This window comes from Coenobita brevimanus, chromosome 65, assembly GCF_032717465.1.
Source record: "Coenobita brevimanus isolate Jiangsu-jjx chromosome 65, ASM3271746v2, whole genome shotgun sequence".
Classification (NCBI taxonomy): domain Eukaryota; kingdom Metazoa; phylum Arthropoda; class Malacostraca; order Decapoda; family Coenobitidae; genus Coenobita; species Coenobita brevimanus.
The window spans coordinates 42,457,494-42,467,304 of record NC_137018.1 but is presented as its reverse complement, the minus strand read 5'-3'; positions in this window follow the sequence as shown (position 1 = coordinate 42,467,304).

Below are 9,811 nucleotides of genomic sequence, written 5' to 3'. Positions count from 1 at the left end.
CGTCTCTGAGGAACCGTGCTCTCCCGCAGCCGGGGTTGTTGAGGAGGACCACAGAGCTGAAGTGCAAGAAGATGGTGACAGTTTCCCGAGGGAATAAGTGAATCAGGAAGAAGACCAAGACATTCCAGGAGGAGTGGACTGTGTGGAAGAGCAGAGATGTCGTCAGAAGCAGCATAGAAGGCCTGATAAGTTGAAGGATTATTTCGTGTTTAGTGAGATGTTTCATTAGGATTAATTATGCTTGTATATATTGCGTAGTTTTGTCGGGACGACAAAGAACTAGGGAGGGGGTAATGTTGAGAAGCAGGATTTGCCAGTTAGGTAGTCGAGAAGCTTCTCACTGATTCCCAGTGTTGACTGTAGGCTAGTTCTGGTATGAGTCAGAGTTGCCAGTTTGCCTGCTGTTTGTGAGCTTAGTTATTTCGTAAGTTGTACATTAATTTTTTTGCTCATTTTCTCAATAATGTTTTATTTATGTGATCGCTTGTTAAATTGTGTAATTTGATTTGGGTTTGTATGCTAAATAATTCACAGTGTTATGTAATATAAGAAAACTCTGGCATGTTTTGGATCTCTCCAAGTTGGCAACTGTTGTTCTCATAAAATGTAGGTAATTCTAGAACAATGCAAGCTTATATGAGGATGGGGAGGAGACTAGAGAAAGTTCAGTCAGTTTTCAGTTCGGTTTGAGTGTGTGCAGTGTCAGTGAAGTTTGTATATTTTCGGTACTTGTGAAAACAGTGAAGTGTTGTCAAGCATTAAGTGTAATTGCAGTTGGTAAAGTCTGTATAGCTCCAGTGCTTGTAAGAATAGTGAAGTTGGAAAGCATTAGTGTACTTGCAGTTAATAAAGTTTGTATAGCTCCATTGCTTGTAAGAATAGTTAAGTGAAGTTGGGCGCACGGCCCGGGCAGACTTATGTCCCTGTCGCCCGGAGTTGGGCCGCGCTCTGTCCGCCCCTCCGTAGTCTCCTCCTGGGGGTGTTGTGGTGCCCTCGGTGACTATTCCCGGCATTTTAGTTGTTGTGGTGGTGACTGTTGTTGAGGTGGTGGTGGTGGTTGTTGTGGTGGTTGTTGTAGTGATGGTGGTTGTTGTGATGGTGGTGGTTGTTTTTGTGGTTGTTGTGGTGGTGCTGGTTATTGTTGTGATGGTGGTGGTTGATGTGCTGGTGGTTGTGGTGATGGTGGTGGTTGTTGTTGTGATGGTGGTGGTTGTTTCATGGTGGTGATTGTTGCTGTGGTGGTGGTTGTGGTTGTTGTTGCTGTTGTTGTGGTGGTGGTGGTTGTGGTTGTTGTTGTTGCTGTTGTTGTGGTGGTGGTGGTTGTGGTTGTTGTTGTTGCTGTTGTTGTGGTGCTGGTGGTTGTGGTTGTTGTTGCTATTGTCGTTGTGGTGGTGGTTGTGGTTGTGGTTGTTGTTGTTGTTGTGGTGGTGGTTGTGGTGGTGGATATGATGGTGGTGGTAGTGGTTGCTGTTGTTGTTGTGGTGGTGGTGGTGGTTGTGGTGATACTTATTATGGTGGTGGCTGTTGTGATGGTAATGGCTGTGGTTCCTGGTTCATCTGAAACGTGAACTCGGTGGACTGCAGGCTTAAATTTTTCTTCTGCAACCCATCATCCTTCTTTCGGGGGAAAGGAAAGCAACTGAGGGACCTTTGCATTACCAGACAATTGAGCCTCTCATGCTATCGGTGTCACCATAGATATATTCCGCGCATTCTGCACCCAAAAGCAGCACAGTGCTGTTGCATTTCAAGGTATATAATGGTCAACTTTGCCCATCGTCAGGAACACAACATCGTCTGCCTCAGCCGTTCCAAGATGGCGGCTGCGCAGACGCATCTAAAGTAGTATCATGTGGCAGTTGGCATCTAGGCTTATTTATATCTATGGGTGTAATGCTAGGTGTTTCAGGGTCGGCTTCCCGTCCCTCTAACGCCTAGTGTGTAGCTGGGTTCTCTGTCTAGACCGTGTGAAGACCATGCGAAGGCATTGAAGGTGGTTGGCCCAGGTCTTGCTAAATACAGTGACGTCACCTAAGTAGGCTAGACAGGTCTCCCAGGTGAGGCCGCTGAGGACAGATTCCATTAGTCTCAAGAAGGTGGCAGGGGCGTTACAGAGGGCAAAGGGTAGGACATTAAATTCATAATGTTTCCTGTTGCTGGTCGAGAATGCAGTCTTGCCTCTGTCTTCTGGTCGCACTGGGACTTGCCGATACCCCGACTGGAGGTTGAGGGTGGAGAACCAGGAGGCGCCATACAGGGAATCTAGGGAGTCGTCTATCCACGGGAGTGGAGTAGCGTAGTCACTGGTGGTTACATCATTGAGCCGGCGGTAATTTATGCAGAACCGCATTGTGCCATCCTTCTTCTTCACGAGAACGACAGGGGAGGACCAAGGGCTGGTGGAGGGGGAGATGACTCCGGCCTCAATCATCTCTTGAACCTGGCAGTCTTCCTCTTCCCAGTGTTTGGGGCTTTTCTGCCGGGATGGTTGTCAGATCAGTGGGCCCGTCATGCGGGATTTCCTGAGCCAGATAGGTGGTATGTCCAATATCGGCGGGTCCTGCTGCGAAAAGGTCCTGGAAATCCAGGAGGAGGCAGCGGAGGGTGTCTGATTGGTGGGTGGAGAGATGGTCGGGAATGAGGGGCAGGGGGGTGGGGGAGCTGGAGGGGGAGGGGGCACAGGGCTCGGCTTCCTCCATCTCTCCGATTACGAGCCCTTTTGGGAGGGTGAGGGGTGAGGGGGTGAGGTTGGCAATTCAGACTGCCATGTGATGAGGGGGAAGGAAGGTTGGGGGCAGGAAGCAGGCCGAGAGGGTTCCGGGTGGGAAGTGTGGGGAGAACAGGACGGATGTACCTGAGGGCCGGTTGAGGGGCACCCAAGCTTTGTGGTGGGGGGGGGAATGGTTCCTGCAGAGGAGGTGGCAGCAGGGAACGAAGGAGGGGGGAGGGGAGGGGGGAAGGAAGGGGGGATCGGGAGGAGGGGAGAGGGACATGAATTCTTCTGGCCAGGGCCGGGGCGTGCAGGTGCAAATGGCCCAGAGAGGAAGGGGGGAGTCGGGGGATTTCTGGAACTGGAGCTGTCTGTTGCGGCAATCAGTGGTGGCTCCCAGCTTCTGTAGCAGGTCCAGTCCCAGATATCCAGCGCAGTTGTGGCAGGAAGAGTCAAACACAATGAACATATGGTGTGTCAATGCAGGTTGGTGGGTATTGACACGCAGGGCCGGTGTCTCCCCACGGATTGGGAGGGGGCCATCCCCTGCATCCACAAGATAAGTAGCCATAGGGAATAGCTGGCCGAAAGTCGATTTATGACGGGAGAAGTAGTGACTATACAGGCAGGATCTGGCTGTTCTCATGTCGACCAGAAGTCTGGCTTTCACCCCGTTCAGCTTCATCTTGTGGTAAACTGGGGGACAGTATTTGGGGGAAGTGGCCCTCGCCACCGTGGGAAGGTGCAGGGGTGGTCCTAAAAATCCAACTGCTGGGGGCCTCCTTCTTTCTCTGGCTCCTGTTCCCCAGGTTTGGCATCATCTGCAGGTGCAGGTTTGTCCTCCGGCTCCTCGTTCCCTAAGGATGAGACTTTATGTCGGCCTGGGGTGGTGGTCTTGCGCCTGGCAGCTTTCAATTGGTCCCTGATGTCATGCAGTGGGCACCTGGAGCTGCAAGTGGAGAACTCTCAAGGATTCACCAGAATGAGGTTGAGGTTCTCCTTGTGACTGGGGCGCCGGTGGGTGGGGTGCGCCCTAGGCAGGCTGGGTGCTGGGGTGGGGCTGGTGTGGGGCATAGGCAGACGTGGCTTGACTGGAGAAGCCAGGATGATTATGGGAAACTTTTTAACCACATTGATTTGCTGGGGTCCGGGGCGGGAGGTCAGGAGGCAGTGTATGAGTTGGATATCCCTATCCATGTCTCCTGTACAGTCGTGGATTGTAAAATGCTCCTTGATAATGCTGGGAAGAAATCTGAGGAGAGTATTGACAGTGTATTGCTCCCGGGTTTCATCATCTGCCTCCGGGTAGGCAATGATGACCAGGCGTCTAGCCTGGATTAATGTGTCATCTAGGTTGCCATCAAAAGTTAGGCTATCCAATTGAGATAGCGCCACCGCTTTACCTAGTGATGGGGTGATGGCCTGGATCACGAGCTTAGTGAAATTCTGCCAGGTGAGCCCCGGGATGATCTTGGGTGCTGCCGTTTTACCCAGTAGCAGGAGTGTAACCGCGATTTTTTGCTTGTCATCTTCGAACCCGATGTCTAGCAAAGGTTTAGTAATTGCCAGGTATTTGTGAACATCATACTGTTCAGGGTCGAATCTGGGTAATTGCATGTGAGGTTTGGTTGCCATTTTGCTGGTATTTCCTGATTACCTCTCTTGTATGCCCGGGTCAAGGACCACTGCTGTCCACCAGTGTAATGCAAGGTGTTTCGGGGTCAGCTTCCCTTCCCTCTAACGCCTAGTGTGTAGCTGGGTTCTCTTTCTAGACTGGAGCTTAAACAAATAAGAGAGACGCAGGACACAAAATCTCAAGGCAACAACCTTACACGAGTATTGCTAAATTCTACAAGTGGAATGGGTAGATGTCACAAGAGTAATTATTCTGAGCAATTATAAACCTTAGGTCTAGATGGAGGGTTTTAGTATCACGGAGGATATTGTTTGAGACAAGATCAGGTAAAGTGAATAGCACTGGGATTAGGAGTCTTAGGGCAGTGCAAACAAATACTGTCACTCGGGGGAAGGCCAGGTTTTATCTATCGGGTGGAGATCCTTTCACTGGGGCCGCAGCATTGTTATCACTGTTGACAGTCTGCTTCGTTTGTCTGTCACGTTATTAATTATCCTGTGGCACTGGGAGCTTCTGATTGATCTCGGCCTGAGGCTATGTCACTATGCTGATGTTACGTTCACTCAGACAGACACTTTGCTCACTGCCCGGCCGTGTTCATTGTCTCACCGTTACTTTATCTATTCCACCTTTCTTTTACACTAACACTGACAGCTTTTATTTCTCACTTCCCACATTCTAATAAGTCACGGTTCTGCCTTTGCTTCACTGTATCACTTTCACTGTGCTTTCACTGTCACTCACTATCGGGACTGGGTATGGTGGTGGTCAGGTACAAGGGTGGCGGGAACAACTCAGTCTGACTACTGATGGGGCTGAGCTCTGCCAGGGGCCTCTGTATTCAGGGGTCACGGGATCACACGTAGAGGGATCCTCTCTTGTCTAGGGCTGTGGGTGGCGAAGGGCCCCATGCTCTCAGGGCTCAGGGCTGGGGTCTGGCCCTCTGGGTCGGGGACAAACAGCTGCCTGCATTGTTTGCTCAGGCTCCTGACAGAGGACGAGGGTCTCTGGCATTGAGGTGTAGGGATGTCCTGCTCGGGGGTCCTGGGGGCGGTCTGGAGGTCCTGCTGGCTGCAGTCTCCAGTGATAGGAGACACCATCAGGAGTGGGCTACAACATTGGCCTCCATCGGGGTCCATCAAGCGAGGCCTCTCAGGGACCAGCTGTAGTGAGAAGAGCCCAGTGGTGGTCACCGTGCCTCTTCAGTAGTCCTCCAGCCTGGGGCCTCCCTCTGGGTCGTAGTCTCATGGAGGGGAGTCAGCACCTGACTGAGGAGCTGCTACCGGCCGTCTCCTCTTGTAGGGCCCGGCTACTGGCCGTGGCCTTCTAGGGGTGTGGCTACCGGCCGTTGCAAAGGCCCTGCTACTGGCCGTGGCCCGTGGAGGGTAGCAGCTACAGGTCGACTCGAGGGCACCTTCGGAGCAGCTACTGCCTGTCTCCTGATGAAGGCAAGAGCAGCTTCCGGCCGTCTCCTGATTACCTCCAGAGTGGCTACTGGCTGTCTCCTATTGGAGGGTCGAGCAGCTACAGGCCGTCTCTGTTAGGGCACCTTCGGAGTGACTACAGGCCATCTCCTGATTACCTCTGGAGTGACTACCGGCCGTCTCCTGTAGGAGGGTCGAGCGTCTACAGGCCGTCTCTGTTAGGGCATGTTCAGAACGGCTACCGGCAGTCTTCTGATGAAGGCAGGAGTGGCTACCAACCATCTCCTGATTACCTCCGGAGTGGCTACCGGCCGTCTCCCGTTGGAGGGTCGAGCGGCTACCAGCCGTCTCAGGGGTGCTGACTGGAGCTAGAGTAATAGCTCCACCCTGATCCTGTCAGTGGTCGGCTCGCCCGGAAGGTAGTCTCTTTTTCCAGCTATGGTGGCAGCAGGCAAATTCCGGGTCATAGGGGCACACGGCCCAGGCGGACTTGTCTCTGTCGCCCGGAGTCAAGTCACGCTTTATTCACCCCTCCATAGGCTCCTTCTGGAGGTGTTGAGCTGTCCTCTGTAAGACTACTCAGCATTTTAATGGGCTTGCCTCTCGGACCCCGACGTTCATAATTCACCTTTGGTCAAGGCTGGAGTGGAATAAACTTCAAATTAAAACTGTTTTGAGTCAAGCTTTTGTCGCATGCACATATTGAAGGTTAGGCAGCTACGACTATGGCCTTCCCTTCAGTAACCCATTGAGTAGGTATATAGTGTTACGTCCGCACCCCCCACACTGCCACAGGCTCCAACAGCAGTAGTTCAGTATAGGAAGGACGTTGCTCAGTGAGTTGTTCTTCCTATGGTCAACCTTAAGGTGTACAGCACACAAGACCAGCTCAGACGTTTGTAAAATAACCCACCCTGTCCCGTCGAACTATGGGTATGTTGGAACATTTTGCATCTGCCAGTCCCGGCGACGTACTGGTACGTCGTGCAATTGCAAGGTCCCCAATTTGCACAATTTTCAATTTTCGCACGTGATTTTTCGTACGTATACACAGGACACCTTCCTCTATTCCTCTACAAGATGCCAAGCAGGTACAATGCCTTACACCGCATAACCTCCCCCCCCCATTGTCTCAGCAATTCACCTGTTACCAGTAACCTGGCCAATAAAGACATTCAGGGCCAGAGTGATTCCCCAATCGAAGACAATGTGGAGGTCAAAGTTTACATAGCATTAGAGGAAGAAACAGTCAGAAATGATGATCAGGTAATGTGGCAAAAGAAGGTCAGGAATGGTGATGAGTTAGTGAGTGAAACAATGCTTATAATGCCTATATTACTGTTTGAAAACCAATATACTCTCGTACTGCATATAAATTCGTACCAAATAAATAAATAAATACCGTTTATGAGTGGTGTGGAATAGTTATCCTCCCATAGAACTCGTTTTCTTTGCAGCCAGCCTGATGGAAAACCCTGTAAGGTAAGGAGGTACTCCTATCTGTATCGAGTATTTTAAACCTCAGGTGAGCGATTTCTCAATGAATTTTCGATGTTTCTCACCAAAAGCGGAGGTTTTAGCCAAAAAAAAAAAAAAATCCAAAAATGATCGGGACTGGGGGGTGTCGGAGGTGCGAAAGTGCTCGGGACGTGACTGGTTAAGTTCACTGTTTTTCCAAATAATTCCACTTAACGCTTTCAGTCTTCACTTCACTATTCTCACAAGCACTGGAGCTATACAAACTTTACTAACTGCAATTACACTTAATGCTTGAGAACACTTCACTATTTTCAGAAGTACCAATGATGTACAAACTTCAGTAACTCTTCACTATTTCCCAGCAACACTTCACTGTTTTCACAAGTACCGAAAATATACAAACTACACTGCATTGACACTGCACTACACTCAAACTGAATTGAAAAACCGGCTGAACCTGTCCTAGTCTTATCCATCCTTATATAAGCTTGCATTGTTCGAGAATGAACTACTTCTCTAGCATTCTAGGACGTGCTAGCCCGGTACCTGCCCCTAGCAACAACAGTTACCAATTAGTAGACATCAAAACATGCCAGAGTTTTCTTCCATTACATGTTATGCTAGGTGTTTTTAGGGAGGCTTCCCATCCTAAGAACGCCTAGCCTAGTATTGGGTTCTTTTCAAGACTGGGGCGATACTACAAATATAGGAGAAACAGGGCATAAAAACTCAAGGCAACACCTTACACATATATTCACCAAGTGTATACAAGGGCAATAAGATGTCTCACAATATTTCTGATTCATCAATTCTGGGGATGCTGAAAAGGGGTGAGCGTATCTCGCAGGATACGTGACAGTCATAGTTCACAATTCAGGGTGGTACAGTTCACTGTGTGTGGTGGTACAGTTCACAGTATGATTCTAGGTGCCTCGGGGTTATTATTTATATTCAGCCTCTAGGAACACTGGCTCCAGGTCACATGAGAGTTCTTATATCCAGCCTTGTGATGATCACTGGGGGGGGGGACACTGACTTGATCTTGTTGCAGGGAGATCACTGGGGGGGGGGACACAGACTTGATCTTGTTGCAGGGAGCACACTAGGGGGGGGGGACGAGGATAGAGTCTAGGTTGGTACAGGTGCAAGGGAGGGGGGGGGTTGCTGAAAAATGGTATCACTACTTTGGGTACGGGAGCCTTACTTTTATCACATTCCACTTTAAGTCACTGTCTGATCACGGTCACTGATTCCAATTTTGGCACTCTGCTATAATTATGTCCTCGTACTGGTCCACATGTGAGTCATATAGTAGGTGGGTTGATGTCGTCCCCCGTGAGCGTGATGAAAGGCCCCGGGTGCTGGGGGCTGAGGGCAGAGGTCTGGCTGGCGGTGTAGGGGCCAAACAACTCCTCCAGATGTCTTCTGAGCCACTGGGTGGAGGATCCACATCGCCTCGGCTGGGAGTGGGGTGGGTCTCGCCCCGGGGAGCTGGGGGCACCATCGGAGACCTGGGAGCTGCGGTCCACTCCGGGGAACTTCGCTGTCAGGAGGGAACTGCAGCGGCGTTCCGGGAAGGGGTCTGTCAGGGGCAGGTCCTCCTCAGGGGCTGACTGCAGGGAGAATAACCCCGGGGACTGTACAGGACCCTGCCACCAGGCTGTCAGTGGTGGGCTCCCTGGCTGGGGACTGGTACTACGGCAGGTGGACGCGGGAGGATGACATGCGGGCGTAAAGCAGCTAGAGGCCATCTCTCGTTTGTGGGCGAGGCAGGAGCCCGTCACTGGTGTCTTGTCCTCAGGACCGCTACCGACTCTGTGGGTAGTCCTGGTGGAGCAGCTTGAGGCCGTCTCAGTACGAGAGCGGCTTGAAGCCTTCTCTTGTGAGGAACAGCTTGAGGCCATCTTGTTCGAGGAGCGGCTTGAGGCCGCCTCTTCTGAGGAGCGGCTGGAGGCTGTCTCTAAATTTAAGCGGCTTGAGGCCGTCTCCGTAGGGCTGTATGTAAAGAGCGTAAGGTTCAGCTCCACCCTGATCCTGACGCAGGTCAGGCTGGCGAGAAGGTAGTGTGCCCGGGCTGAGGTGCACGGGTCGGGTCGGTTCTGGGGTGTAGGTGTGCGCGGCCACCCGGGACGTGCCCATATGGTACGGACACCCCGTACGCTGCATCAAACCCTCTGTTGTCGCCTCCTGGGGGTATCGTGTTGTCCGCTGTTATCATTTCATTTCTTAACACTGTAAACTATTTAGCATACAGATTTGAATTACACAGTTTAACAACCACATAAATAAAACATCATCGAGAAAAAGAGCAAAAAAATTAACGCACAACTTACGAAATAATTATGCTCACAAACAGCAAGCAAACTGGCAACTCTGACTCGTACCGATACCGGAACTGCGGTCCGTACAGGAAACGCCGAGAAGGTTCTCGAGCACCTAACTGGCAAATCTCGCCTCTTGACAATAGATTCTTTTCAGAGTTGATTATAATTGTCTGGAAATATTAAGAATAAGTTAGACTATACGTCATGTTTGTGAAGGCATTAAGTGGCAGTTCATTAC